General features: G+C 57.7%; 1 protein-coding gene across 2 annotated transcripts in view; it reads right to left on the bottom strand.

Moving 5' to 3' along the window:
* Window positions 1-272: 272 nt before the first annotated feature.
* Window positions 273-26,508, bottom strand: part of TWIST2 (twist family bHLH transcription factor 2) — a 41,613-nt gene continuing 15,377 nt past the window's right edge. For both annotated transcript variants that reach the window (XM_079781806.1, XM_079781805.1), the window contains exon 2: window positions 273-930. The gene's annotated coding sequence lies outside the window, so the exon portion shown is untranslated. The remainder of the gene's footprint in view (window positions 931-26,508) is intronic.

Below are 26,508 nucleotides of genomic sequence, written 5' to 3'. Positions count from 1 at the left end.
GGCAGCTGGGAGGGGCTGAGGCCAACCTCACCTGCTCTCCCAGGCCTGGGTCTGTGAACACTCTCAGCCACACAGAGATGGAAGTTCCTAGAAAACGCTCGGATATGTGTGGCATCAAATGCCTCACATCCTTTCTTGTCCCTTTTAAAGTGAAACGACAGTCATTTTTGTGGGAACTGTCTCGGGTGGTTCCCCGAGCTGCGAGGTGGAGGGAAAGCAGAGCACAGACAGAAGACCAGGGCTGCTCGCGTCTTTATTGTTCAGGGCGGAGGGTGGGGAGGGGGGAGTATACACAGCCACGTTGCAGTCACTGAGCTTGTTAAAAATATCTCAATAAATAAAACAAATAAGCAACATATACACTGAAACGGAAAATATAAAAAACTGGTTACTGAGCGAATGGTGGAGAGAGAAGGAGCAGGGGGCGGAGCTCCGGGTTGCTGGGAACAGCATGCAGGGCGGGGCGGGCGCGGGGTCTCTCTCTGAGAGCCTTGGTCCAGTTTCGATAGAAGGGTACAGGGATGCATTTCTGTTTTATTAAAAAAATATACATTACACAAAGGTACTTGGAGGGAAATACAAATCCAAAATCCAAATCCTCATAAATGTGTTCCTGAATCTAGAGGTTTCCAGAAAAATATACCCCCTCCCCCCCCAAAAAAAAACAACCAAGAAGAAATATCCAAACAGTGGCAAAGGTGACAACGAGCATGTCACCAGCAAGAAGGACCGTGAGTGCCACTTGCTCTGTGGGGACCGTCGCTGGGGCAGAGGGTGCCGGGCCGGGTCTTCGTCCGACGCTGTCGCCGTCCCCTTGTCTGGGGTCTTGCTGGAGAGGAGCGTGGGCGGCCTCCTTGAGGTTGTTCAGGTTTCAGAATTCCAGGCTTGGACGCATCCCCATTCCTCACGCACCTCAGCCCCACGGACAGTCTGGAAGACAAGGAGGAGGGTGAGTGAGATACCACCCCCTCCCTCGGCTCCTACCTCCCATCAGGGTGCCCGGACAGGACCGGACAGTGCCTCCTCCCGTCCTCCCCAGCAGAAGCTGGACAGGTGGCCTAGTCAGGGCCACCAGGCATCTGCAAGCTGCTGACCTGCACCCAGGGGCCCAGGCCAAGCACTGTCCCCCACCAACACCCTCAGCTCCTGCACCCACTGAAGGGTTCTCCCCTGCAGGCTCTGCAGGCTCCCCAATGACATGAGACTGTGAGGTGGGCCAGCCAGTGAGGGGGTGGTGAGGGGGGAGGTGAGGGGGAGGTGAGGATCCAGGGAAGTGAGATGACTGTGGCCCCTGGCCTGTCGCCTGCTGTTGGGGGCTGCAGGCTGACCACCCAGTCCAGCCAGCCTGTGTCCAACCCTGCTGTGTGGCATCTTCACTCCCAGGGGGCCTGAGCTTAGTAGGGGTCCTACAAGCCTGGCCTGTGAGCCCTCGGGGGTGACGTGCCCACCCTCAGGCTGGTGCACACGGCACTCACTTCCATGACTGGGACACACGTAACCATCAGACCCCAAAGGAGGTGGGCCATTCATGAAGGTCCCTGAGGCCCTCTCTGCACCGGGCCATGCTGGCTCTGGGTGACCCGATGCGAGGTGTGCGTGCCCTCACCCAGAGGATCTAAGTACCCACAGGTCTGCAGAGTGGCTAGGGTGGGGGCTGGGGGACAGAGATGGAAGTCAGGAATGGATTCACCAAGGAGGAGGTGGGAGACAGACCATCATGAGGAGTTTGCTGGGGGGAGGAGTGGCGGGGGCAAGAAGTCAAGGAGAGGTACCCCAGGTCCTGGGAGGAGATGTGTAAAGATACAGTGATGGGCGATGTTTGTGAGTGTGTGTGTGTGTGTGTGTGTGTGTCCATGTGAGTGTATGTGTCTGTCAGTGTTAGTGTGTCAGTGTGAATGTGTCAGTGTGAGTGTGAATGTGTCAGTGTGAGTGTGTCAGTTTGAGTATGAGTGTCTGTGTGAGTGTGTCAGTGTGTGTGTCAGTGTGTGTGTCAGTGTGTCAGTGTGTGTCAGTGTGTGTGTCAGTGTGTGTGTATCAGTGTGAGTGTATCAGTGTGTGTCAGTGTGTCAGTGTGTGTCCCTGTGAGTGTGTATCAGTGTGAGTGTGTCAGTGTGAATGTGTCAGTGTGAGTATGAGTATGTGTGTCTGTGTGAGTGTGTGAGTGTGTGAGTGTGTGTCAGTGTGTGTGTCAGTGTGTGTGTATCAGTGTGAGTGTATCAGTGTGTGTCAGTGTGTCAGTGTGTCAGTGTGTGTCCCTGTGAGTGTGTCTGTCAGTGTGAGTGTGTCAGTGTGAGTGTGTCAGTGTGTGTCAGTGTGTCAGTGTGTCAGTGTGTGTCCCTGTGAGTGTGTCTGTCAGTGTGAGTGTGTCAGTGTGTCAGTGTGTGTCAGTGTGAGTGTATCAGTGTGAGTGTCAGTGTGTGTCCCTGTGAGTATGTGTGTATCAGTGTGAGTGTATCAGTGTGTGTCAGTGTGTGTCAGTGTGTCAGTGTGTGTCCCTGTGAGTGTGTCTGTCAGTGTGAGTGTGTCAGTGTGTGTCAGTGTGTCAGTGTGTCAGTGTGTGTCCCTGTGAGTGTGTCTGTCAGTGTGAGTGTGTCAGTGTGAGTGTGTCAGTGTGTGTCAGTGTGTGTGTCAGTGTGTGTGTATCAGTGTGAGTGTATCAGTGTGTGTCAGTGTGTCAGTGTGTGTCCCTGTGAGTGTGTATCAGTGTGAGTGTGTCAGTGTGTGTCAGTGTGTGAGTGTGTCAGTGTGTCAGTGTGTGTCCCTGTGAGTGTGTATCAGTGTGAGTGTGTCAGTGTGTGTCAGTGTGAGTGTCGGTTTGACCCGGATGCTGCTTGGCTGAGGGCAGCAGGTGGTGCGCTTCCTGCCGCGGAACCCCGAGCTCCACACTGACCCCCCAGGGAAGTCTAGAACCTTTGCTGAACGAAGACAGGTCTGAGGAGATTCAGACATCTTCTCTAGACCTCGAGAGCACAGACACACACACACACACGCTTCCTTCTCCCAGGTCAGAGCGCTCCGAATCTGAAGCCTTTTTCAGTGGCCCTGGGCAGGGAGTCCGGGCCGCTCTCCGGAGAAGGTGGTTGTAATTAGATAACTAATGGGGGGCTAGAGAAGCCTCAGTGGAACCCTTCCCTGGTGGGCGGGGCATCACCAGGTTTCTGCTATATGAGCTGCGCCCGCCCTCCACGGGGAAACGCAGGCTCATCCGCGAAAAGCCAGAGGTGACGAGGCCAGCCCCACGCAGCGGTGGGTCTCACGGTTGGCTCCACAAGCCCGTGGGGGCGCAGGGCCCGGGCAGAGACGAGCGGCGGGTTCATTAGTCTTCCTGACTGACAGCCTCGGGGCCCGGCCCCTCGATGTCACCCTGACCCCGGCCATGTCTGCTGACATGGACAGCGCTCTCAGCAACAAATGGAAACCATCTGGGCCCAGGCCGCCTCCCGCGCATGAGAGCCACCTGAAACCCTGTGCGTGTGCGTCCACGTCTGCCTGACAGCCCAGGAGGGGGCGGTGGACGGAGCTGGAGCCTTTACCCTCCCCCACACCAGACTGCAGGGTCTTACACAACTCTGCATCCCCAGGACCTGACACAGGGAGTGAAACATCAATGACATTCTCCAGAAAGTGAGGCTGCGCTGGGCTTACCGGGAAAGGGCTTCCTATGAGGCTTTCCATCCATCCACCCATTCACCCATCTACCTATCCAACCAGTCACCCAGGTTCCTATACCCAGTCCCCTGGCCCTGCTCCCTCGATCGCTCTCCCCCTTCCTTCCATCCACCCATCTTTCCAACGTGTACTGAGCACCGATCCTGTGCCTGTGTGCCAGGAATGCCATTCGTTGTTTAAAAAGCTCAGACACACGCCCAAGGACTAGCAGGGGAGAAGCACATGCAGGGAAACAGCTAGAACACAGGCAGGCAGTGACAACGTTTAAAAGAAAGTGCAGGTGAGACCCTGCGACCAGAAAGGAAAGGGTTACAGCACCTTGGACTTGGTTGGACTGTCAAGAGAAGCAGGTGGACCCTGGCCAGTTTTCTCAGTGGTTAGGGCATCGGCCCTCAGACCAAAAGGTCTTGGGTTCGATTCCTGGTCAAGGGCACATACCTGAGCTGTGGGTTCGCTCCTGCCCCCAGTGGGGTGCATGCAGGAGGCAGCTAGTCGATGTGTCTCTCACATGTCTCTCTCTCTCTCTCACATGTCTCTCTCTCTCTCTCCCCCTTCCCTCCCTTCCCCTCTCTCTGAAAAGCAATGGGAAAAATATCCTCAGGGGAGAGAGAGAGAGAGAGAAAGAGAGAGAGAGAGAGAGAAGCAGGTAGGGAATAAGGGCTGAGGGGGATGGGCATAGACATGAGGTCTCTTCCAGACACAGCGAGTGTGCGCACACACAAGCCCATGCACACACACACACACACACACACACACACACACACACAGAGACTTTGCCATTGAAGACAGGAAGGTGGAAGGTGGGGATAGGGCGGCCAGGAAGTGCCCACAGGGTGTGGCCATCGTCCAGAGCACAGAGCAGGCGGCTGGGGCATTGCCCGTTCACGACCCCTTTAGCACGGAGAGGGATGGAGTCTTTGCCTCCAAAGACCCTGGAGTTGCCCAGTTCACCCAAAGGGGCTACCACCTGCCAGTCTGCTCTTGCCACCGCCTGTGGCTCCTCTCCTCTCTCAGTACCCATAAAACAAGAGCCCTCAACTCCTGGGCTCCCAGCTACCCCCGGGGAGCCGAGGGAAGGTGCCAAGTAGAGGTGGCAAAAATGGGCATTTATCGTCGGGAGAAGCCAGAGGGGTCTGCGCCCACAACCTGAGGAGAATCTGCTTTGAAAGAAAAGGAACAAGCAGGAAGCAAGAAAAGGGCTTTTTAGAAATAACCCAACTGTGGAGGTCGAAACGATGGGAGCCAAGCAGTGAAACAGACCCTGGAGGAAAGGGAACCATCAGAGACGGACCCGCTCTGCACAGCACCATGGGCAGCGCCCTGCAGCCTTGGCCTGGTGACCTCGCTGGCCTGAGACTCACATGGCAGTGGCCTCTGTCTGACTCTTCAAAAAGGGCACAGGGGCCCACAGAGAGAGACCAGAGCGTCCCGCCTGACAGCCACTCTTGGGTTCAAGGACCACTTATAGATTAGGGACCCCTCACCCCCAGGGAGGGAAGGAACCGGGACAAAGCAGCCAGGGCACAGCCATTGGGGCACCCTGTAGAAATGAAGTGATCGCACAAGGCCAGTTGCTGCTTGACTTACGTCTCCCCGGGGAGGAAAGTTTGCCCTTTGTCCATTCCTCCTCAGGCCCACCTCAGTGCCCCCGGAGGGCCCAGCTTTCCCGAGAAAGGCTGAGTGGGCGGGATGCCCTCATCCCACCCGCACAGCTCCCAGAACACTCAGGGGGTGATGGGCGCCTGCTGAGCCTGCAGGAAACGCCCTAGAGCAGGCGTCCTCAAACTAGGGCCCGCGGGCCACATGCGGGTGTTTTTGCCGTTTTGTTTTTTTACTTCAAAATAAGATATGTGCAGTGTGCACAGGAATTTGTTCATAGTTTTTTTTTTTTTTTAACTATAGTCCGGCCCTCCAACGGTCTGAGGGACAGTGAACTGGCCCCCCGTTTAAAAAGTTTGAGGACCCCTGCCCTAGAGGCTGCCGCGCTGCACAGCTTCGAGGTGACCGGGTCTCCAGGACCAGTGGCTCTGGTGCATTTGGTGACTCTCAGGAGGGCTGCCCTGAGGCCGGCACTGGTGTGTGCCCCGGGGAACTGTGCCCATGTGTGCCGGTGCTACCAAGCTCCTGAGCTCTCTGCACCCTCTGCTTCCGCGACTGGCCTGTGCTTACCTACCTACCTACGCCCCCGTGTGGGCCCTGCACGCGGGGCCTGGGTTGGCGGGCAGGGTGAGAGCAGGCAAGGACAGGCTGTCCCTGTCCCCTGGCCCCACGACTCAGGCCGTGACCCCAGCTCCCGCCATCCGTGCGTGAGAAAGAGGAGTCCTGTGTGCAATGGCCATGTTTACGATGCCAAGGATGCTTTTCTATGGCTCCCTGGTGGCTTGCAGCAGAATCTTGGCCTTGCCCCTGAGGGGAGGGAGAGCTTCACGCCCACTTGGAAGCTGGGCGCTCCCTCTCTCTCTCTCTCTCTCTCTCTCTCTCTCTCTCTCTCTCCTTGGGCTGGGCTTCGGCTTCGGTGAGTCAGGCTGACTGTGCCTGGAGCGGCCTGTCTGCCAAGGAGGAGTCAGCCTGAGAACAGCCGGGAGAGGCAGCTTGCCTCTGGGGGACCAGCGGGTCTCCTCTCCTTGGTGCCCCGCAGTGTCCCTGCCTCGGAGAGACCCGCCCTGCAGACCCCACCCGAGGCGTTCCGGGCGAGCTGCTGGATCCCGGGGAGCTGGGCAGGAAGCCGGCATTCCCGCTGGCGCTGGCGATCTCGGTGCTGACCCGTCCCGCCTTCCTGCCTTCCTCCGGGCCAGGCCTTCCCATCTCTTCTCCGTGAGTCACAGGCTCTGCAAATGGGTTTCGAGATAGCGAGGCTTGCAGTCCTGAGTAAGCAGATAGCAGGGGAGCCGCCGCTTCCCGGACGCGGCCTCCAAACCCAGAACTCCTTCCACCGGCAAGCTGCTTCTGCAGGAGCCGCTAAATTCAGCTCCACACACACTCACGGGTGGGAGAGGGCGGGATAAGCTGTCATGCTGCGGGCTGACCTCAGCAGGTGGGGCAGGCAGTGCCTTTGAAGACCGCCCATCAGATGACGACGTTTCAGAGACGGGGTTGGTGGTGACTTACCCTGGTCACCAGGCTGGGGTGGAGTTACCCCAGAACCCAGGTCAGCTGGCCCTGGGCGGTCTGAATGCCTCCTCCCAACAACTGTCTTCACTCCCACAGCACCTGCCACACAGCGCCACGCCAGGGTCCTGACCTCCCACAGCACCTGCCACACAGCGCCACGCCAGGGTCCTGACCTCCCACAGCACCTGCCACACAGCGCCACGCCAGGGTCCTGACCTCCCACAGCACCTGCCACACAGCGCCACGCCAGGGCCTGACCTCCCACAGCACCTGCCACACAGCGCCAACCAGGGCCCTGACCTCCCACAGCACCTGCCACACAGCGCCACGCCAGGGCCTGACATCCCACAGCACCTGCCACACAGCGCCACGCCAGGGCCTGACCTCCCACAGCACCTGCCACACAGCGCCACGCCAGGGCTCTGACCTCCCACAGAACCTGCCACACAGCGCCACGCCAGGGTCCTGACCTCCCACAGCACCTGCCACACAGCGCCACGCCAGGGCCTGACCTCCCACAGCACCTGCCACACAGCGCCACGCCAGGGCCCTGACCTCCCACAGCACCTGCCACACAGCGCCACGCCAGGGCCTGACCTCCCACAGCACCTGCCACACAGCGCCAACCAGGGCTCTGACCTCCCACAGAACCTGCCACACAGCGCCACGCCAGGGCCTGACCTCCCACAGCACCTGCCACACAGCACCACACCAGGGCCCTGACCTCCCACAGCACCTGCCACACAGCGCCACGCCAGGGTCCTGACTTCCTACAGCACCTGCCACACAGCGCCACGCCAGGGCCCTGACCTCCCACAGCACCTGCCACACAGCGCCACGCCAGGGCCCTGACCTCCCACAGCACCTGCCACACAGCGCCACGCCAGGGTCCTGACCTCCCACAGCACCTGCCACACAGCGCCACGCCAGGGCCTGACCTCCCACAGCACCTGCCACACAGCGCCAACCAGGGCCCTGACCTCCCACAGCACCTGCCACACAGCGCCACGCCAGGACCCTGACCTCCCACAGCACCTGCCACACAGCGCCACGCCAGGACCCTGACCTCCCACAGCACCTGCCACACAGCGCCACGCCAGGACCCTGACCTCCCACAGCACCTGCCACATAGCGCCACGCCAGGACCCTGACCTCCCACAGCACCTGCCACACAGCACCAACCAGAGGCATGACCTCCCACAGCACCTGCCACACAGCGCCACACCAGGGTCCTGACTTCCTACAGCACCTGCCACAGAGCGCCACGCCAGGGCCTGACCTCCCACAGCACCTGCCACACAGCGCCACGCCAGGGCCCTGACCTCCCACAGCACCTGCCACACAGCGCCACGCCAGGGCCTGACCTCCCACAGCACCTGCCACACAGCGCCACGCCAGGGCCCTGACCTCCCACAGCACCTGCCACACAGCGCCACGCCAGGACCCTGACCTCCGACAGCACCTGCCACACAGCGCCACGCCAGGGCCTGACCTCCCACAGCACCTGCCACACAGCGCCACGCCAGGGCCTGACCTCCTACAGCAAAAAAATGAGAAGACACCCTGCTCCCAGGGACAGCAGGGTTGGCTCAAGAGATCCAAGGTCGGCGAGTCAGGCGCTGTCCTCACCCCAGTCACAGTCACGTGTCCTAACAAGAATGGGATGTGTTCTAATGATGCTACAATAAGTTTCACAATAGCTATGACTATTTCGCTATAAAATGTGTATCATCAATATGAGTGACTATGGCACCACGTGATGTTCGCATAAAGGCATAAAAAGGTGCATGGCAAAAGCACAGAGGAGGCACCAGCTACGTTTCCAGGGGCTGGGAGAGCTCTACGCAGGCTCGGGGTGGGAGCTGGCTCTTCCGGGACGTCTGGTCCGGGGCTGTGGGGTGAAGGGCCTGTGGGCAGAGGTGAGGCACAGGGCACATGTGAGGTGGGTTGGAGGAAGGTTAGGATTGGGGGGTAACGGGGAGCAGTGTCTCCTGGGAGGGCCAGAGCCTGGCAGGACCCCACAAGACAACCGAGGCCGTGAAAAGTGCGAGGGGCTCTGGCCGGCTGGGGTCTGCTCTGCAGAGATAGCTGTGGGCGCACCCAGGGCGGCCAGGAGGGCGAGGACCCGCGGGCCTTGGGCAGGGCGGCCCCGGCTGTGGTCCAGGAGAAAGGGGCCGAGGGCCTCAGGAAGGCAACAGCATGCTGGAGAATCAGCTGTGGTGGCCGAGGGGCCCGGCTGGGGCAACGCAGGGGTCGTGACCCCAGGAACAGGAAGGGACATGAGAGAAGGTGCTTTGGGGGGCATAACAAGAGCCTTGCTGGCGGGGCGGGTTGTCGGTGTTTTCAGGATGCCCTCAGCAGGCTGTACAGCGCAGGATGCCCTCAGCAGGATGTACAGAAGAGGGCGGGGGCTTCAGAGGCAGCTTGTGAGGGAGACTGATGCACCGCCCCTGTTCCCTTCCCCCCACCCCCTCACCCCCCCGAACAGAACTGGGGGTAGAGACATTCAGGGGCACCAGAGGGAGAGGATGTTGGGGAGGCTGCCCACAGTCGGTGAGGGGCACATGCAGAGCTGGCTGGCAGTGCCCCCTGCTGGAGGGAGGACCGCCCTCAGAGGGGACAGACAGGACCTGGACTGGGCAATGAGGAGTCGCCGGGCCACCTCAGGAAGGCCTGGGCCCCTTGGGAACAGTCTTCCATACGTGTAGAGAGACAGCGAGGGTGCCAGGAACTGGGACTGAGGGTGGCCCACCCCTCCCACCCTGCGTGCCAGGCCCCGTGCGCTTTATATGGAGTTCACTGCAGGCTCTCAAAAACCTCCTGCAGGAGGCACCCTCACCTCCCACATGTTCAGCAAGGACACACCGAGCTCGGGGAGGGGCAGGCTTCTGGGCATCACAGCAGGGGGCAACGAGATGGGCATCAGCCCCAGGGCCCCGGTCTGAAGCAGGCCACCCATCTCTCGTGGGGGGCACAGAGGCTGCACTGTGCGAAGGACAGCTCTGAGACCATTTCCTGTGAACGATGAAAAAGGGAGTAGGAAATTGTTCCCTGCAGTGCTCTGAGGACGAGCACTCCACCACTGCCTCCAGCTTTAGTTCCCGAAAGTAGCCTCAGAAAGGTAAGCACTTTTCAAAATTCAAAACGGCTTACAGAAACAAATACACCTGCATCTATTTTAGCAGGCACTCTTGTTCGAATGACCCAGATAAAGCACGCTACTTCTGAAATATTTGCGTATATCCATGCATTTTCAGAAGAATGCAGACACCTGACCAAGCTTTGGGAAAATCCTGCCAGGATCTACTCCCCAGCCCCAGAGATCTCTGGGAATCCTGGTGGCAGCAGACGCTTGAGACGTGGTTGTTTTAGAAAAGCCAGCAGCGCCATGGGCCCTGGCGTAGAGGGTCTACTTCTAGGCACTGCGATACCCCAGCTCTTGGGTGGCTGGGGGCTTGGCCAGCCCACCCCTTTGGCAACAAGGACCAGGCCCCTCCTTCCCAAGCTCTGGATTGTTACTTTCAGCCCATTCATACTCTCAAACTTCAGCCCCATGTGACTAAGACTGCTCTCCGTTGGGAAACATGTCACACGTAGCAATCAACTATCACACACTCAGGCTCTGCCCAGTTCAGGTAAAATCGGCTCCAAGAAGCATGACTGGCTGAAAGAACGACCCCGCTCGACAGGCGGTGTGGCTGCGGGTAGTCAGTGTCCAGGCCAGGAAAGGACCAGCTATCCTGGTGGTGACCTGGCAGGTGCCCATTTGGAGCCACGGCCCTGGGGTCCCAAGGGCAGCGGTGCAAGTCTGCAGGTTGGGCTCCAAGGGCACAGGCGACCCCCTCCACCTGAGGACGGAAGTCAGAAAGTGCGTGACGACCAACAAGAGCTGCAGAAGAGTGGAGAAATGACCGGCTTGACGGACCGGCGGAAGAGGAATGGACAAACAGCCCATGAACAAACCTTGCTGATAAATTTCAGCGTCCCCCCTCCCACCCTTACACTAGAGACACTTTAGTCTGATTCTCCTGCTGATCCAGACCGAAGGACACCTTGGTGAGCTCCACAGAACAAGCACCCCGGGCTGTCTAGGGCCAATGTGGAGAGTGAGAGGCAGCGCAGACTCTGAGGACAGTGAGGCTTACGGGACGGGCCATTCCTCCTGGGAAGCGTGCAGGCACCTCTCCTCCAGGCCCCAGCACTCCCAGAGTGAGGGGCCATCAGCCAGCCAAGCCAAACCCCAACCTGTGAACTTCCATCTTGTCTTATCTCTGGCCCTCCTTCTTGCGGGCGGGGCGAGGTGGTCATAGATCAGTCGGGGGAAGGGTATCTGAAAGACCGCTCCTCTCACCCTCCGACTCAGCCCCCAGATGACCTCCAACACCTGGGAGCCCCCAGGGCTCAGGGACAGCAGACACAGAAGTCAAGGCCAGCCTCCAGACCTGCACGGTTATGCTAGTGAGACCCGAGTTGTTACTGAGAAGAATGCCGCAGAGGTGCCCCCTGGTCTACAGGCAGGACCACGCAGCAGGAAGGCTCCCTGTGGTGTTAACAGGGAGACCCTGTCAGCCAGCCGTGGGGGCCTCCCAGGAGTCCCTGCCCTCGGACGGTCAGCGTGAACCATGCTCACCTTAAAGCAGAGGGGGCTGGTGTCGCCTCTGGAAATGGGTTAGATATTTTCTCCCCGAAGGAATGTCCATCAGATGCTTCCCAAAAGGAACCTGTACCTCCCAGCATTCTGCTTTTGAGATTGGAGCTTCTAATTTCATGAGACACAAATGCAAGCAAACTGAGCGGCATCCTTTGTCTGCACTGAATCTAGAAGGATCTGTGAGGGGGGTGGGCGCGCGGCACCAGTGACCTGCAGTGTCACCTCCCTCCCTCGGTGCAGCGTGTCGCCTGCCTTTGTGTGAGTATGCGCTGTGGCGTCGGAGAGGACTCCGCTGGCCTGGTGTCCTGACTGGTGAGCTGAGTGGCTTCATCTGGGGAGGGCAGGTCCCCGGGTGCAGATGCTCCCTGGAGTCCCCTCAGCTGTGACCTCCACTCGAGAGTTTAGAGTAATACTCTCGCCCCAGACGGCATGCTCAGCCCCAGGACCAAGTAAAGAGACACAGAATTGTGCTCGTTTTCGCTCAACTTAAAAAGGTTCAATATTCCTGGGTTAAAACCCCACATTTACAAATTACAGTTTATTTAAAAGAATCTTGTTGAATTTATTTTGTTTTCAACTTTTTTTGAATAGTAAAAAAACAACAACACCCGAATCACTCAGTGTTTTCCTAAACAGAGAGTTCTTACGGAAAGTGGCACGCTGAGGAATGATGCGCGCGCTCACGTTCCACAGGAGCCCGAGGGGGGCCGTCGCCCAGGCCGTGTGGCCTTGAGAGGGCGCTCGTCTGTGTCACAGGCCTGTGACTCGCTGGCTCTTAGCTCCTCCCCGCTGAGGACTGTGGGAGCAAAGCCTCTGAAAACAAACAAACCCCTCCCAGTGTCAGGTGTCATGCCAGGAGGTGCTGACATGTGCCGGCTCCTGGCTCTGCTGCAGGGGGTGTGGCCCCGGCCAGACGCTGGGACATCCTGCAGACCTGTGGTCAGTGTCTGAGCCACCGCTGGTCCTGTCTCCCTGGCCTACACTTCTCTTGTCTATGAGATGGGCTGGTCCTAACTGCCCGGCAGGTGAGAGGGGACCTGCACAAGGTGGGTGCTCACTCAGCGTTAAGGAATCAGCAGTGAACACTCAGGTTCAGCAGTGTGGCCACCGGTGGGAGCAGGACCAGACCCTGCTCTTTGCCACAGGGACCGACTTCACTGGGTTTGGGGTGACTTATACGCTCAGTTTAAAGAACTCACGCGGCCTGATTTTATGGTATAAATACAAACAGAGTTTTCTTTGAAATGCAACTGTTCTACCACAAATGTCTGCCATTCCCGGGTGTGCATGGAGGCTGCTGTGGACTCAGGAAACACAGGGTGGGCACAGCAGGACAGGTGGGCAGTGGCTTGGTGCCTTGGGTGTTTACAGATATTTGGTATTTATATTTTATATACATAGTGTACACATGTGTGTGTGCATATATCAAACATCATATATTACACATATGAATATACATACACACATACCACCCCCACACACACACACATTCTTGTCTAAGAAGGGTCCCCTTTTGTCTGCTCATTCTTCTTGCTCGTTTCCGCTCCACACAGTCACTCAGGACTCGGGCTGGCAGAGTCCCCACTGGCTTGTAGCGGCACCGTTTGGGACACAAGGCCATGGGAGGATCGCCTGAAATCTCCCTCCCACAGAAGCTTCTCTTGCTGCTGGGAATGTGGGCTGAGAGCAGGCCTCTTGCTGATCATGCATGACCCTCCAATGCCACATCCCTCCTGCCTCCCTCTGACCTGCGTCACCCGGTCACCCGTGGACTAAAGGTGTTTCACACCAAGAAGGCGGCCTGGAGCAACCCCACACAACACCCGGGCTCAGAGAATAGTCCGCAGGCTCGCACTCCCAGTTACGAGCCAGAGGAACCCGGGGCTGAATGACGGATTACCACCTACACGGCACTTATCTTTAAAGCACCAGCCACCCTGTGGCATCTTCTGAGACAAAACTGAATTCTCCTCCAGACCTTGTAGTAGGGACTGGAGAACCATGAATGAAAATGTAGTGAAACAATGGATGCAGAAAGAAACCACTTGCTCCCCATATAGTGTAGCTTGAGTTCCAGGCATTTTCGTTGTTGAGCTCAAGACATAATTAACTCTAAGTAAAGCCGTGGCCTTGAATAGTTACAGGGGCGCAGGGGTTAAAGTCCCTTCACGAGCAGCAGGGACTCCAACCCCTGAGGAGGTCCTGGCGGGCAGTAAACGGGGGCGCTGTCTTGCTGGTCTTTGGAATAAGGTCCACTCACATTTGTGTCTTAGTGGGGAAGTCACTGGTAAGCCAAGGCCACAGACACACTTCACAGGTGTGGGGAGCACCGGGGCTCCCTTGTGGAAATGACCCTGCAGTGTCCCCGTGGCATGCCCTCCACCCCCGGGCTGTGCAGGGCATTTACACTGTGGTTTGCAGGACACTAGGCAATCTCCATGGTAAACTGTTACCATTGTCCTCAATACCACCACACAGATCTCACCTGCTCCACCGGCACCAACCCACAAGACCTAGGAGGGGCAGTGCCCAGGCTAAACACCTGCCGGGCTGTGGGCTGACGCCACAGACACTAAGAATGCCAGAGAGGCCGGGTAAGGAAATTGGTTACTCGGCTGTGTTCTTCCCTTGGACAAACGTGCACAATATACCCGAGGAGGCCAGCTTTTCAGTCTCCCCCTCTCTGCCTGAGTTACACAGAACAGACCTGGGCAGAGCACTGGGAGGGCAGGGATGGGGCCGAGGGCCCACGGCCCGGGGGAGGGACTTTACCATCCAGCAGCGTGCCCTCCGACAGCCCTCCTGGCAGGCCGAGCTGCAGACCAGGGAGGCGGGGGCACCTCACGGGGACACAGCTTCTCTGCTGTCCGCCGCTCGGAAGGGGAAAGCTGAGAGGCTCGGGAGGCTGAGGAAGGTTCTGATGAGCCAGGACGGACCCCGGATGTGCTGAGCTTCTCAGGTGGCCCGTCTCCATGTGCATTCTGCAGGAAGGCCCGACACAGGGACATCTTCCTCCACGGAGGAAGCACAGCTGCTGAAGGCCCTGGCCTGGATCACGCCACCCAGGGGAGCCGGCCCGGCCCCATGGTGAACTTGGGAGAGAGCAGTGTGCTGGACTCAGCCCTGGCATCTTCCCTGAGGAGCAGGAGCGACTGCAGGGAGCAGGCTCCCCACCACGCGAGCCTGGGGGGAGGCCTGCTTGGTCCAGCACTGGGGTGAGTCTGCTTGACCGGGCACCTCTATCTCAGCCTCCAGTTCTAATACAGGTCATGCTCCAATCGGCCTCAGCCTTGTCTCACGTCTCAGCACCCAGGCAGGGACCAGGGTGCTGTGCACCCTCCACGCCCCCAGCCCTGTCTGGTGGCGTGTGCGAGCCTGTTCACTGATCTCACCCTTGCCTTGGGGTTCCATCTGGACACCTGTGGCGTGGCCAGGCGGAGGAAGGGAGCACCTTCAGGACTCCACTTTGAGGACTCGCCCTCAGGTGTGAGGCTCTTGGCCTAGGCAGGTGCCTTCAGGCCAGGTTAAGCCCCTTTGCCACCTGCTGGTTGAGTGATCTTGGTCACAGCTCATCCTCAAACTGGACTCTCCCAGGTAGAAGTGGGGGACATGGCTCAGGGGTCTCCATGGTCCTGGGGAGGGGGTCTCATAATTTTTTGGATTCTCAAGATCTGAGCGCTCGCCCACACCTTCCGTCTGGGGGTGCAGCTGGCTTCTGACAATTCTCCTTCAAGAACCGGTTAAAGGTGTGAGACCCGTTTCCCCAGGACATGCTCGGCACCGTGAGTCCTCACAGTCCTTCGTGGGAAGGGGCCTGCTTTAACGGAAAGAGTTCTGAAGGGAACAGGAGGCTGGAAGGGATTCAGACCAACCCCAGGGAGGGCCGCCCGCGGTTAATGCCTCCCTCCCTGCGATGGACTGAAACCAGACTTCTCTCTGCTCCTGGCCTCTTATGGACCCTCAGTTCCTGAAGACTTTTGCAAATCCCAAGCAGGGAAAGGCCGCGGTCCTGAGCTGGGAAACCAGCGCCCAGAACCTCGTAGCTTTTCATTCCTGAAAGCCGCCTCCCTTCCCACGAGGCAGAGTCTCCTCATCACCCCGGCCTCTCTGTCGCCTGGAGCTGGGACACAGCTCATCCCACCCTCTGTGCGCTCAGCTCCTCCCTGGCCAGGCTTCCAGAAAACTCTTCCGCTCCAATGCTGGACACTGTCCCTGCTCCGTCTTCAAAGTCCCACTCCTCCTCCTCCTACCAGCAGTAAAGGCCGGTGAGGGGCAGAGGGAGGGCTGGCACCTCTGCGCCCTCAGCTGCTGCGTCCTGTCCCTTCTCCCTCGCTCTCTGTGTTTCTCTCCTTATTTCTCCTGCTTAATGTCGTGAGCCAGCCCAGCTCCTCAGAGAGTAGCAGCTGCAGAAACGAGCTCGAGTGGATTTCAAATCAGCAAAGAATTTTAAAATGAGTAACGTGGCGAAGGCCCCGTCTCCGCCGAGGCGGGGCTGTGCCGGCCCCACGGTGCTCCCGGTCCCGAGCTTCACAGGGGTGACCGTGGAGGAAACAGTCTCCAGACCCGTCCTCGTAACAGACCAGGACCCCCACAGCCGCTGTGCTTCCTCCGGGGCCCCTCTAGACCACAGGAGGGAGGACAGAGCATAAGAGGGAGGCCCAGACACGCACAAGCCTGGCTCGGGTCTCCAGGAGAACCAGCAGGAAAACGAAGGCTGGGGGGACATGGTCACGTCCATCCCGGCAGAAGCCCTCCTGTCCGGTTCCTCTGGGGCCACGCTGACCAGAGGTGGTCCAGCCTTGTCTGAACACCCTCAGGGTTCAAGGCCTCAGGATGGGACGGCCGTGTGCACTCAGGGCAGCTCTGACTGATAGACATTCTGCTCACACGGTCTCGGGCTCTGCTCCTGGGGCCGCACTGGCCGGACCACCCCAGTGCACGTGGCTGGTCAAACGTGAGGCAAAGATGTCAGGAGCTGCCTTCACACCCAGCAGGGCACAGGCATTCGGCACCTGGGAGCCTGGCTCTCGGCAGAGCTCTGCCCATCTGGGCGCACACCTGGACCGAGTCTACCTGTCCCTGAGCTGCCGTCGCTGCTGCCCTGGCTCTGAGCAGCCGGGACGGTCTCGGGTGTCTGAAGGGCTCCTCAGAAAGTATCCTCTGCTTTGCAGAAAGAAGCTTTGGTCTCAGCGGAGCCCTGGAATTGAGTTATCCCGCACAGGACTCGAGCACACGCTCTCAGCCAGCTCCCTCACCACGGGACAAGATGGATGTGTGAGTGACAAACTAATTTGCTCCTTTCAAGGAGTTTTCCTCATGAACTTAAGTGTTTTCACAGATCATTAACTCCGTGGCCAGAGGCCTGAGCAAGGAGGAAGCTGAGCTGAAGTGCCGGTGGCTTCCGTCTCAGAAGACCAATCGGAGGCTGGACCGAGCGGCTCTGAAATTGTAATAACATGAGTCAGTGTTAGCCCAAATTAAATTCACACATGCGAGGCGGGCACACTGGCATGGGGAGGACACGGCGCCTGCGTTTCTGCTCAGGCCACAGCACGGACGTGGAGAGCTGATGTGCAATCCAGCTGCCATCCCAGTTACCGCCCGGGGAGGAGGCCATGGAGGCGCCGGCCGGAGCAAGGCCCGGGCTCCCACTCTTAGGGGCACTGAGCTGCTGAGTTCCTCAAGACAGTGCCTGTGGGCTTGGGGCGGCTGCTGTAAGGGAAAGGGAAGCATTGAGGCTTGGTGTGTGAACCGAGACTCGGAGCTGGGGCCTGGACTTACATCCTGACTTGCTGTGTGCCCCTAAGCAAGACTGTGTGTGTGAGTTTATGTGGATGGTGGGTGTTCCCCCCTCCCCCTCCCTGTGTGCCCGGAGCTCCCACCTGCGAGCTGTGAGGCTCCCCAGCAAGCATTCCCTTGCATACACCTCACAGACACAGAACTCCTCTGCCGCTTGCACAGGGAGCAGACAGGGGCCGTGCTCAGACCTCGCTGCTGAGGGTACTCAGCTGAGATGGGGAGCGCTCACTTCCAGGAGAGGGAGCCGCCCAGCTCAGGGACAGAGAGCAGCCCTGCAGAAGCCCACCAGGAATTCTCCTTGCTGCTGGGGACCAGGTCGCTGTGCCCGGCCGGCTGAGGGCATGAATGAATGAATGAATGAATGAATGAATGAGCGGGGGGTGCGGGGGAGGACTCACTCTGCTCTCCACGAACCCCCTATTAGATGACATAAACACTCAGCCAGGGCTCACTGGAAAGAGGTGACAGCAGTGCCCACTGCTCATCTGATTAATAATAAAGTTATTAATAACAAGTGATGAACCCTTTCTCCCCACGCCCTAACATGCTGGTGGCCCCAGGGCTCTGATCAAAGTCAGAGGCTTCTTGCCCACAGGGCACAGGCCCTCCTGGGGGACTGCACGCCCTACCCCGGGGCCTTGAGTCACCGGTCTGTCTCCAACGTGGAGACCTCTGTGGCCACTAGCAGGCCCTCCACCAACAAGAGCCACATTCAAGGTCATCACTGCTCCTCCCTCTGTGGGGAACGTTCTCTCACCTCCAGTGCTTGGTCGAGTGTCACCTGCCCTAGGCAGCCCTACCTGACCCTCAGCCCCTCTCTGAGTCCAGTGTGCTTCCCACAGGCACTGCCGACGGGGGCCAAGGCCACAGGGCTATGGCATGTCCACAGCCAGGGGCTGGCGCTTGGCCCAGGACAGCCAGTGGGTCCTGCCAAGCCCCTGGCTGGGGCAGCCCATGAGAGTCACAGGGAGTGATTTTCAGCACAGGCCTCCCTAGCTGGGCATGTGGATGGGGAGGATGGCAGGGCAGAGAGAGGAAAAACTCCAGGGGTGCTTCTAATGCACCCCTCCCCTGTGGAGAATGGCTGTGTGTACGTGTGTGTGTGTGTGCGCACGCGCATGCACAAGTATGCATGTGCATGTGTGGGCACATGTGCGCCTGCTTATGCTGGATAGGAGACCACATGAAGCAGCATCTAAAGTGAGACGCTTTTGAGACAGAAGGGACCCTGTGAATAATGAGGCTCGGAGGATAGGAACAAACCTGGACAGTCCTGGGCATCTGCAGAGACGGTCACCTGGTCAACCAGCAGCCCTTTCTGATGCTCTGTGTCCCCCCACCCCCAGTCCCATAGAGCCCTGACTGCTGGTCTCAACCAAGGACATGAACCGCACACTCTCCAAGGTGCTGGGGTTCAGGGACGACAAGGACAGGCCCAGCCGGATGGGAGCACACAGGCGCAGCGGGAGGGAGCTGGGAAGGAATGTGCCCACCCAGGACGGCGACCCTCCCGCCTCTGCCACACACTGCCACTCGCTGTTACACGGTGAGAATTCTGCTCTAATCACGGCCTCACTCTCATTCCCTGGTTGTCTCAGCTCTTCTACGGGACGACGTGCCTTCACTTGGCGTGTGTAGTAGGCGGATTCTTACGCAGCCTCCAACGTAAGCATGTAAATGAAACATTGAAAAGGAGGCCCTAACCGGTTTGGCTCAGTGGATAGAGCGTCAGCCTGGGGACTGAAAGGTCCCAGGTTCGATTCCAGTCAAGGGCATGTACCTTGGTTGCGGGCACATCCCCAGTAGGGCGTGTGCAGGAGGCAGCTGATTGATGTTTCTTCTCTCTCATCGATGTTTCTAACTCTCTATCCCTCTCCCTTCCTCTCTGTAGAAAATCAGTAAAATATATTTTTTTTAAAAAAAGGAAAGTCGGCTCCTAATGGTGGTCGGTGCTGTAAGGAGAGCGTAACGGGGTTTCCAGCTGAGAGCACAGACCCACACGGGTGGCCCAGCGCCCTTTCTCGCCACTAAACCTGCCTCCGCCTCAGGGGCCCCGGGCCGCGGGCACGTTAAACCTGTGCAGTCACTATTGCCCCGGAGACACGGTTCGTCTGTGTTCCCTCCTGAAGGAACAAACTCCACATCACCTGGGACTGAGACTTCACCTGGAAAACAGATCAAGCTGCCACCTGCACTGCCAGCATCCCAGACAGGGGGCGCCACGTCCCTGCAGCCCAGGACCCCCGGAGGGCGCCTGAGGGACACGGGGGACCACAGGGTCCCATGGCTGAGCCAGCTCCGAGGCCCCACTCCTTGTTCCCATGACACTCTGCAATTCGTTTGCAGTCTCGTTGCCATTTAACCCTAGACTAGAACTTTGGGGGGCATTTAAGTGTAAGTGTGATTCTGAAAGGCAAGTGGGCCTGCCCACAGGTGTCAGGTGGGCTCTGATAAAGGGGCGTGGCCAGGTATTTTCAGGATCTGCCGAGATGCTTATGTTTATTTTCTGTTTTGATGGTGGATGAACTAAGTTGCATAATTCAGGAGAAGATTATGAATAATTTTAACGCTTTGGACACGTTGCCAGCGTGTCAAAACCCTGGCCCAGGTACCTGGATGCTAAACTCCTCTTGTTGTCCATAATAAAACCTCCTTGCGTGTGCCTATGCTTCTGAAACATGGCTGAATTTATTTATTCTTTTTATACTTTACTTAGAATTTGATCTACGTTCCTAGGAAATGGGACTGTGTTTTTTTTAACGTCAACAGGCTTTGGGATCGTAACTATGACAAGTACTCGGAGAGGTTTTCTTTTCTCTGACCTGGTTTCATCGTGTTGGGACTGTCCCCAAAGGGAAGGGGCTTTTCCTCAGTCCCCTGGGGGGGGTGACACCCAGGGGGCCGAATTACTTGCCCTGATGGCCCTCGAAAGAAGAGGGCATCACAGACAGGACAGCCTTGGGGCCTCAGGTCGCTCCAAGAGGCAGTTCCTGAAACACCGCAGTCATTTTTTCCTAGGCTTTGCTCTGCCCGATTTCAAAACTCTTACATAAGGCAAGCTATGAGCCACCGGGAGCCCCCTGTGCCCCTGCAGAGGCTGCCTGGGTGCCCGACCTGATTTCCATACGGCGAGGGCTCAGCTGCTGCTGCACCTCCTGGGTGGCACTGGCGACCCTCCCGTACCCACCCCGGGCAGGGCAGAGGCAGGCTGCTGGCCCTGTGCCCATAGGCAGTAAGTGGGCGAGGAGTTGACCCTGGCCTGCCTGGGGGCCTCAGACTCCACGCCTGCACCCTGGTGCCCTCCTGCAGCCCTGCCAGATGGGGAAGCCCCACCAGAAACAGGTTCCCTGGTCTCATTTATTTTTCTCTATTGCATCAGAATCTCCTGAAGTAAACACTCAGCTGCGCGATTCCAGGGGTCTCTGCCAAGGCTCTGGAGCTAACCTTTCCACCTATTTATTTATTTATTTTGGTACTTGGGGGCAGGGGAGAAATCTGTGACCCCCCAGAAACTGGACCGAGTGACTAACACCAAACCGGGGGAATTTGTCTGACCTGATTGACGGCCTTCCAGTGACCTGGGTCAGGGGGCCAAAGTTCACAGCATTTTCTTGGCACCCATGTGTTTGTGAACGTCCAGCTCGCTGCAAGCCCACCACCCCCTGCTTCCAGGTGCTGCGCGGTTCTGCGGTTTCCTGACAGACAAGCACCAACCACGCGGATACAGAATGCTTGGCTGTATCAGAGGCTTAACTTTCTCTTCTTTGCTCTTTGGGTAAATAAATGTTCCCCGCGGAGGCGGCCGCTGGAGGCACAGAAAGGGGTCTATTACAGTGGGTGGCACTGTCAGGGAGTCTTGGAAGTGGCCTTCCTATCTGCTAAGACCTGCAGCTGGTCCTTCCCTCTCCTCTGTCCTCAGGGCTCTCCCAGGGGCCCAGTGTCCACCGTGTCCCACCCAGAGCAGAGACAGAGCTCGGTCCCCTGCAGCCCGAGACAGTGACGGTCTCCAGATGTCCCATCTGGACCAGGCCTGGACCAAGGTCTGAAAGCATTTAAGAGCAGGGAAGCCACAGATGTAGTTCACATTTTCTGCATTGCTTCCTGAGTCTTCTGGTAGTTAGAGGAAACAAATCCCCTCGAGGTGGGTCCACTCTGCCATCCTCCCTTCATTCCAATTCCTTCTTGTACTCCAGACAGGTTTTCCACGGGTGAGGACAGGTGCTCCACAGAGAGGGGTCCAGTGTGCGGGGGAGAGAGAGACACAGACTCCCACTCCTGCAGGCTCACTTGAACCTGGTGCTAGGGGGAGCCCAGGGCAAGCAACCCGCCCACCTGAGGGCATTTAAAGGATGCTCAGGGGCATTTAAAGGATGCTCACCTCAGCCTCATCGGGAGAGGAGCCTTTGTAGGTTCTTCAGGAGAGGACCGAAGGGCCAGCGTTTGGTCCTTAGACAAAAGCCCTGGCTATTGGAAGTGGACTGGGGCGGGGGTTGGTGGGGACTGGCATGGAGCAGGGAAGAAGCCTGTGGGCTATGGTCTAACCACCACACCCCATCACGGAAGCTCAGCCTTCCCTGTAGATGCCCCTGGGCCTGCACCCTTACATTTCCCCCATTCCTTTGCGAAAGAGGAATATCGAGTGACTACATTGGACCTTGTGAGCCCCAGTAACATGAGACTGAAGAGGACTCCTGCGTGTGCAATTAAGGTAAACAGCAGGAGAGTCCAGACTTTCAAGCAAATCAGGTTTCCATTTTCTGGACTTAGTAACACAGAGATTTTAATGAAAGAGTCTGGGCAGTCGTGTTCCCCCAAGTTGCTGCGTTTTCCTGGAAAAATGGTAGCGGCTAATCCCCTGGTTACCGGCCTCAGGGCCTCCGAATTTGGGAAGATGACCCACCCATCGCCATCCTGCCTCGGCCTGGAGTCTCCCGGACCAGTCCCTAACGTCTCCAAGACATGGACCTCATCTCAACTCGATGTAGAACACAAGTGAATCGTTCCTTTCCCGTGAAGACATGTGGATCGGCGCGTTTGGGTTTCCAGCAGTTTTGAGCCCATGCACATGGCATCCTCATTCCCAGCAAGGGCTTGGGGACCGGGCAGCTGACTAGGAGGACAAGCCCAGGCTTCCAGCGCATGCACAACACCAGCGACTCGAACCCCACGGAGTGTGGGCTCCGGGCCATACACCCAGGACCTCCGCAATGTCCGTCTGCAGCAGGGGAAGCACTGGCCATCTGTCCAGCCGGCTGCCTGGGTGCCAAAAGGGCCTGGGCCTCTCCTGTGTGCCTGCCTCCCTGCGAGGACACCCTCCCCCGGGCACGTGCTGCTTCGTAACTCAGCTCCGAAGACAAAATTCACAGTCCTGAAGCCTTCTGTCTGAATGACCTTGAAGACACATATCTGTATCCGATTAATAGGCATTTAACCCAATTCTTAGAAAAGAGAGAGCATCCTCCTTCCCTCCATAGGATTGGTCAAAAAGTCATGAAATCTAAATACAGACAAACACAAAAATGCGCATGGGCACCAGCGCTTAGCCTCAGCCTTCTCTCTGAAATGTGTGAGCATCACATCCAGTCAGCAGGTGCTGGGAACCCGGCATCCTCAGGGCTGTATACGCATCCCATCAGGGCAGAGAGAACTCCCACTCCTTTGGGCTTAGGGTCAAATGAGCACCAGAATGGTCGGTGCCTGGGCCAGCCTCCAAGTTTGAGGGCCCAAAAGTTCGCCCTGAACTGTCAGAACTGACCCAGGACCCCAGGGAGGGACCTTCAGGAGGCGACACCACTGGCTTGGGGCAGGCAGGACCCGTGGTGGGGACCCGCTGCCCACGTTGTTCCTCTTCCAGTTAGTACAGACCTCTGGTTCAGGAGGTTTCAGAACACCCATAACGTTTTTTAAATGGCAAGAAACGCACAGCTCAAAATTCGCCATCCTCACCATTGCTAAGGGTGCAGTTCTATAGGGTTAATATTCACCTTGTTGTGCATCTATCTCCAAAACTCTTTTCATTTTGCAAAACCAAACATCTGCACCACTCCCCCTTCTCCCTGACCCAGCCTGTCTCTATGAATCTGACTTCCTTAGGCACCGCCTGTCAGTGGAATCATACAGTATTTGGCCTTTTGTGCCTGGCTTATTTCACTCAGCGTGATGTCCTCAGGGGCATCCATACTGTAGCCTGTGTCAGAATTTCCTCCCTTTTCAAGGCGGAATACGACTCCATTGTGTGAATGGACCACAATGTATCCATTCGACCCTCAATGGCCAGCGAGGTGGCTTCCACCTCTGATGTCAATGATGCCGCTATGAATGTGGTGCACAAGTATCTCTCCAAAGACTCTGAGTTCAGTTCTTTTTGGTTTATACCCAGAAGTGGGATTGCTAGAGCGCATGGTAATTCTACTGTTAAGTTTTGGAGGAATCGCCATACGTTTCTCCCCCGCGACTGCGCCACGCGGATTTCCGCCTGCAGCGCACAGGGCTCGTTTCTCTGCACCCTCCTCACACCCGTGTTCTGTCTTGTGGCAGCGGCCATCCTAACAGGTGTGCAGTGCCCGCTCACTGCCGTTCGATTTGCGTTTCTCTGATGATCAGTGATGCTGAGCACCTTTTCACGCACGTGTTGGCCACCTGTGGATCCTCTCTGGAGAAATGTCTGTTCCAGTCCTTTGCCCATTTGTGAATCAGGTTATTTGGGGTTTTGTTAAGTGCAGACGTTCCTTCTATCTCCTGGGTATGAACCCCATCTCAGCCACATGGTTTTCAAATAGTTCCTCCCAGTCAGGAGGTTGCCTTTCCGCTCTGCTCACCGTGTTCTTGGATGCACAGGCATCCGCAGGGCGCTGCGGCCCCATTTGTGTGTGTTTGCTGCTGGTGCCTGTGCAAGAGCCCAGACAGACCATTCTTTCCGAGCAGGAAGCCATCTCCACAGCACGCAGCGGTGGCCTGCGCCAGGGCTTCTCGTGAAATCCCTCTTTAAGAGCCATCCTCGCCTCCCTTGAAATGCTTCCCCGATCTGTGTAAACAAGGCCACGCTGCTCACTTTTTGAGTGAGCTTTGCACACACCCATGTCTTCCTGGCCCCCTCCTGCAAGAAACAACCTACGTTGTCAGCATGTGCATCCCCCATGTCCCCGCACCACCAGGACCACCATCCATCAGGCCTCACCACACCTTACCCCCTCCATCACCGGCCAGCTGGGCCTGAGGGGCAGAGCATGCAGCTGCAGCCCCGACGGGCCATCGAATGTGGTCCTTCCTGATCCCCTGCATCTCCAAACCAGCAGGACCCTGCGAACCTCAGGATCCCCGGGGACCACAGGGCGGGCACCTTCTCTCTTCAGATCACAGGATCCTGGAGGCTGGACAGAGGCGGAGGCACCACCACGGAGTCGGAGGGCATAGGTGGATCCCAGCCCAGACACCCGTCGACACCTGGACTGGGCCTGATGCATGACGAGCCTCTGAGACCCATACCTGCCTCTAGAAAAGGCCGTGAATAACCCTACCCCTGTCGCTGGACTGTCTTGGGGACTTAATGACTGTAAGTTCATGCACTGTGCCTGGCACGCAGTGGGTCCCCCAATACTTGCTGAGCCCTCAGAATATGCCCTGTCCATACTGTGACGATCACTCAGAACATGCCTCCACTGCCAAGCCCGAGGAGCCAGCGTGGGATTCCCAGGCCTGCAGAATCACCAAGCTCAGAACATGCTGTCTCACAGACAGCCACAGCCAGGCTGCTCTGCTGCCCGCCCCGGAAATGGCACCTTTTGTCTCCCCAGGGCCAGCCGAGTGATGGCGTGATGGAGGAACGATGACTGATGATCCAGGGCTCGCTCAGGTTGGCCGTGCTCCCAGGTGCTGCCCCCACTCCCAAAGCCACCACATACAGCCTGGTGAGAAATGGGTGTTTGAGGAGTGTGTGTGTGCGCGCGCGCGCGCGTGTGTGTGTGTGTGTGTGTGTGTATGTTTGTGTGTGTGTGTTTGTGTGTGTTTGTGTGTGTGTGTTTGTGTGTGTGTGTTTGTGTGTGTGTGTTTGTGTGTGTGTGTGTGTTTGTGTGTGTGTTTGTTTGTGTGTGTGTGTTTGTGTGTGTGTGTTTGTGTGTGTGTGTTTGTGTGTGTATGTATGTTTGTGTTTGTGTGTGTGTTTGTGTGTGTGTGTTTGTGTGTGTGTTTGTGTGTGTGTGTGTGTTTGTGTGTGTTTGTTTGTGTGTGTGTGTGTTTGTGTGTGTGTGTTTGTGTGTGTGTGTGTGTGTGTGTGTGTGTGTGTGTGTGTGTGTGTGGCAGAGGAGATAACATCACACAGTGCACAGCATTTCACTCCCCAAAACACACACTCCCCCGCCTAGATTCGGATGTATCTCTGCCCCCTGCTAGGGGGTACTATGGCCGTTCTCTCTCTCTCTCTCTCTCTCTCTCTCTCTCTCTCTCTCTCTCTCTCTCTCTCTCTCCTCCCCCCCCCCACGCCACCTCTGGCAGAGAGCAATTCAGGTGTGTTCTTCCAATTTCATAGCTCCCTTTCTGCAAACTACCGCTGGCTTCTAGGATGGAAAAGGCCCTATAAGATGAGGCTGACTCTGCTCTCAGCAAACCCAGGAGCCCCAAGTTGCCAGGAGTGTCCCCCAGAGGGCAGCCAGGGAATTATACAACACAGGCACTTCCTGTCACAAGAGAAGGCGTGTGTTTGTACCACAGACACAGCCTAAGTTCTGTCTGTCGTTAGGGAAACGGGGTCCTCCTGCGACCCTGCACATGTGCCTGGCTGTGAGCAGGGCCCGGGAGACAGGCCCGGAGGAAGGGCCTCTGCCCCCACCGGGCACTGTGTGGTGATGGGAAATGTTCCGTTCTCGGGGTTCACATTTGCTCACTCACTGGCGTGTGGGTGGGGGATGCGCCTTATGGATCGAGAGCATTAAGTCTGCTTAGGACTTTCAGCACACGTTTCAAGGGAGTGAGGGGCCTGTGGGTGAGGAGGAATGCATTCCTCAGACCGCAGCAGGAAGATCAACTCCAAACCAGCAGACTCTAAATGCTGCACAACCCGAGGCTCGTCTCGTCCCCTGGGCCCTCTAAATCCAAAGGCATGATCTGCGGTGTGTGGGTGGTCAGGAGGTGCCCCGGCCGTTTCAGGGCCCGGGGCTCCTGTGTCCCGGCTAACCTGTGTCTGGCCTGCCTTGCTGAATCCTGACACACAGAAACGCCCAGGTGTGTGGGGTGAAGTGGTGAACCGGCTGGGCCCCCTGCAAATAGGGGGCGGGGGCATAGGA

This window comes from Cnephaeus nilssonii (assembly GCF_951640355.1).
Source record: "Cnephaeus nilssonii genome assembly, chromosome: 10".
In the NCBI taxonomy this organism is placed as follows: domain Eukaryota; kingdom Metazoa; phylum Chordata; class Mammalia; order Chiroptera; family Vespertilionidae; genus Cnephaeus; species Cnephaeus nilssonii.
This window is presented reverse-complemented; position numbering and strand designations above follow the sequence as displayed.